The sequence below is a fragment of the Lipotes vexillifer genome, unplaced genomic scaffold (assembly GCF_000442215.2).
Source record: "Lipotes vexillifer unplaced genomic scaffold, Lipotes_vexillifer_v1.1 scaffold1387, whole genome shotgun sequence".
Lineage (NCBI taxonomy): Eukaryota > Metazoa > Chordata > Mammalia > Artiodactyla > Lipotidae > Lipotes > Lipotes vexillifer.
The window spans coordinates 1,038,368-1,042,787 of NW_006790426.1; the positions used below are offsets into that span (position 1 = coordinate 1,038,368).

Genomic DNA, 4,420 nt, shown 5'->3' on the forward strand with positions numbered 1-4,420 from the left:
GTGCTGACATAAAAATGAAAATTACTTTCTTCTCCTCTTGACTGAAAAGGGAGATAAGTGGACAGCCCTGGAGATTAAGGAGCAGCCTCCACAGAACATTGGCTGGTGGCAAACAGTGGGTGCTTGATACACAGTCATGTGATTTGAATATTCTAAGAGCTAATGCATCTCAGTCTACTTATGTACCAGGCACTGCCCTGAGTACTGCAGATGTAGCACTCATTTAGTTCCCATGGCAACCCTGGGGGGCAGACCCTCCCATCCATTTAACAGCTGAGGAAACCAAGCCACAGAAAAACTGAATAAGTTGTCAAGGGTAATATAGTCTGTAAGCAGAGGTAATTTTAGCTGACGACTGAATTCATTAGAGAATGAGGGTTTGCAAGAAGGTTAAAAGGGATGAATGCTAATACTCATATTCCTCACCTTTTGGGATTCATATATATATGTATATAAATATGGGATACATCCCTTTGTATGTTATTATATATTTTATATTATATATATTTTTACTTTATATGTTATAATTACAAATAGGAATATATCTGAATATATTCCAAGTTATAATAAAATACAATATATAAAATATAATATAGCATTATATAAAAATAACAGGAAACTTTTATTACCCATAGAGAACTTGGAATCTCTGCAGAAACATGGAACTCTACACCAGTCTTGCAAGCACACATCATCGTTGCCTACTCAATATTCACAACAGACGTTACTAATAATCTCTGCTCTCTTCTTCATGGAAGCCAAGGAAGAACTCGGAATTCTCTTTAACACGGCTCTTCAGGCAGCCACAGTCAAGCAAGCAGAGCCACCTTGACAAATTCAAAATGATATGCCAGACTCACTCTAGGCAGCTGAGACTGAGGACTGCAGCCAAGGGTGGTCCTGCGGAGCCATCAGTCCTCAAGGGTCACCCATGTGGTTTCTGGTCACCGCACCAGCCATGGTGGCGGAGCAACGGGCCTTGTCAACAAGGATGGGACAGGAGAGCTGGATCCAGGGCGAAGGTGACCCCAGGGATGACGAGCCCTTGCTTTTCCTCACCGATTCCAAGTGAAGACCCCGACCACCAAGATCCCCAGGGCAAAACACAGTTTAAAAACCTAGTGAAATTTACATTCTTAAGTATCAGGCACTTTCGCGGGAGCAGCATGTGAAAATGAGCCAGCTTCGTCTCCAATTAGCTTAATTAGTTCAAGAGGTTCTTTATTTGGAGAGGCTATCGGGAAACTCGACATACAGAAACTCAAAAACACACTCAGGACCTTTCCTTCAGGGATTTCCTCCTTTCACACTGAAAGAAAAAAAAAAAAGTGCAGCCGGTACTTGCGACTGAAGCTGAAACAATGAGGAAAGAGGACCTCAGGTGTAGAAGGACGTTCAAGTCCAATCCTGGAGGATGCAAAGCTCACACTGTTCAGCCAAAACGAGGCGGTATCTGGCTCTTCTAGCCAAAACCTGAGAGTATTACTGTTCAGTTAATAACAGCTGTCTTTACTCAGGACTTCCTTTGTCCTGGGTGTGTTCTCATAGCTTAAACAACAGTCCCACACATCCATTGTCACTGTTGTGCTTACTCTGCAGATGAGGAAACTGAGGCTTAGAGAGGTTCAGTAACATACTCAAGGGTCACAAAGCGGTTGTCTTGGATCAATTTCCCCAGAACAGACAAAGCTGACCGCAGAACTCAGGAGAAAGTGAGTTGTTATGAAGCATTTCCGGGGTGGGGAGGGGGGGGACAAACAGGCACTATCTGAATGGGGACATGGGACCCAGAGGTAAGGGGACGAAACAAGAGGGGGACATCAGGCAAGTACTCATCCCATGGAGGGGACCATGGCTCAGTCCCAGTGGGGAGCTCTGGAGACAACTTGGGTCACACTTCAGAACGGTCACCATGGTAGTAAAGGAAGCCGGGTGTTTGTGCTCGTCATTGGTTAGCGGCTGCCCCGGGGTATGTAGATTCCCAGGTACTTCCGGGCTTTCTGAAGGAAATGGCAAAGGGGGTCCAGCAGCCTGCGGGTCTCTTGTCTCTTTGCTGAGAGAACTCAAGTGCTGGCTGCTGGTAGCTATAGTGGCTGCTGCACTGTCCTGCCCAGACAACCCCCCACTCCCCATCCCCCCTTACAAGTTCAAAGGTCTCATTCCCCAGCTGCAATCCTGCCCAGGAATTGCCCTTGGCCACGGAAGAATCCTTGCCCAAGGTTATGCACCCCTCCCAGGGAACCTCCTGCTCTCAATTCCTGCTTCAGGGTCCTATGAAAACAAACTTGGGTCAGGAGGGAAGGCACCCTGGAAGCCAGTGTGGTCAAAACAGCAAAGGGCTCTGAAGGGATGACAGAGGGGATGCACTCCCAGCATTGGCCGCCCTGGCTCAGGATCAAAGCAGCACCAATAACCCTAAAATGCTAAAACGCAAGACATGGCGTGTTGTTTCACTTTGTGAAACCAAATTTAATCAAGCTCTACACTCACCCAACTGGTCTGACGTATGTTCAAGCTTAGTCACTTTTCAAGAACCTGTCCCTAGGACAGCATGAAAAATCTGGGAAAGCATGAAAGAACGATGTTCTCTGACACACCTGGTCTCAGGCACGGACATTCCCAGGAGTGGGAACTGGAGGGATGCGTTATCTGCAGAGGTGATGGTGGTGGTGCTGGTTCAGGGCAGAGAAGGACAGAAGGACAAGGGTTACAGGGGCCCACGATGAGTAACTCTTCTTAAATTCTGCCCCTTCAATGTGCACCAGGGCCTGACCAAGCCAAGCTTTCTAACTGGTGCCCTCGTCCTACCTCTAACCTATCAAGGAAGAGCAAGCCCTCCTGGGAAGAGGCAGTAGCAAGTGGGACCCTTGGCTCGGTTACTGAAACTTCTCCTGTCATCTTCTAGTGATACTTTGCCCTCTGACCCCTTTTACCCTCTCAGCCTCCCCAACGCCCCCACCCGCATCCCCTGCTGCTTCCCCAGCCACAGCCTCTGATGCAACGGGGCAGGTCTCACCCCCACCTCTATTAATTCAGCCCCAACAAGTCTGTCTCTTTCCTCTTGGCCAGAAATGCTCTGCCATTTCTCGTCCATCTATTTAAGTCCATCCCACCTCTCTGGCTTCAAAGCAAGCTCTTCGAGATCCATCTAAGATGGTGACTGTGGAACTGGAAACCACCCCTACACCTAATCTCCCACCTACAGAAGAAGAGAAAACAGAATCTCATCAGGAGGTTGCTAACCCAGAACACTATATGAAACATCCTTTACAGAACAGATGGACACTCTGGATTTTTAAAAATGATAAAAGCAAAACTTGGCAAGCAAGCCTTCCGCTGATCTCTACGTCTGATACTGCTGAAGACTTTTGGGCTCCGTACAACCATATCCAGTGGTCTAGCAGTTTAATGCCTGGCTGTGACTACGCACTTCTTAAGGATGGTATTGAGCCTATGTGGGAGGATGAGAAAAACAAACGAGGAGGACGATGGCTAATTACACTGAACAAACAGCAGAGACCAAGTGACCTCGATTGCTTTTGGCTAGAGACACTGCTGTGCCTTATTGGAGAATCTTTTGATGACTACAGTGATGATGTATGTGGAGCTGTTGTTAATGTTAGAGCTAAAGGTGAAAAAATAGCAATGTGGACTACTGAATGTGAAAACTGAGAAGCTGTTACACATATAGGGAGGGTATACAAGGAAAGGTTAGGACTTCCTCCAAAGACACTGATTGGTTACCAGTCCCACGCAGACACAGCTACTCAGAGTGGCTCCACCACTAAAAATAGCTTTGTCGTTTAAGAAGACACCTTCTGAGTATTCTCCTGTGAGAATACGTCAAGCACTCGAGATTTGGGAGCTGAACCAAAGCCTCTTCAAAAGCAGAGGGGACTGCATTTAAATTTGATTTCCATCTAAATGTTGCTAAGATATAAGAGAAATCTCATTCGCCTTTGTCTTACACTTCTGTGTTCATATATATATATATATATTTTTGTCATTGTTGTTGTTGTTTTGGCCATGCCGCAAGGCTTGCAGGATCTTAGTTCCCCAACCAAGGATCGAACCTGGGCCCCGGCAGTGAAAGTGCTGAGTCCTAACCACTGGACCGCCAGGGAGGTCCTTAAAAGAATTTTTTTTTTTTTTACGTAGTTTTCACATGTCACAGAACATTATTCTTTACAGTTTTAGAAAAACTATTTAAGAATGTAACAGCCATGAACTTGTGGGTTATACAAAAACAGGTGGTGGGCAGGATTTGGGCTGCAAACAGTAGTTCGCCTACTCCCGGTCTAGTGGGATGAGCACAAAACACAATGACTTATTAGAAATCAGAGCAGCATTTACCTCTGAGTACCAGGGAGGGGAAATGACTAGAAGGGGCACAAGGAACTCCTGGGGTGCTGGCCATGTT

The 4,420-nt window shown here is 46.3% G+C and overlaps 1 non-coding gene and 1 pseudogene across 1 annotated transcript; one reads left to right on the forward strand and one right to left on the reverse strand.

Moving 5' to 3' along the window:
• The first annotated feature begins 3,153 nt into the window (after positions 1-3,153).
• Positions 3,154-3,807, forward strand: LOC103081432 (eukaryotic translation initiation factor 4E pseudogene; annotated as a pseudogene).
• Positions 3,808-4,052: 245 nt separating this feature from the next.
• On the reverse strand, positions 4,053-4,124 carry TRNAE-UUC (transfer RNA glutamic acid (anticodon UUC)). The gene has a single exon. It is a non-coding gene; the product is annotated as a tRNA-Glu (tRNA).
• Positions 4,125-4,420: the final 296 nt, after the last annotated feature.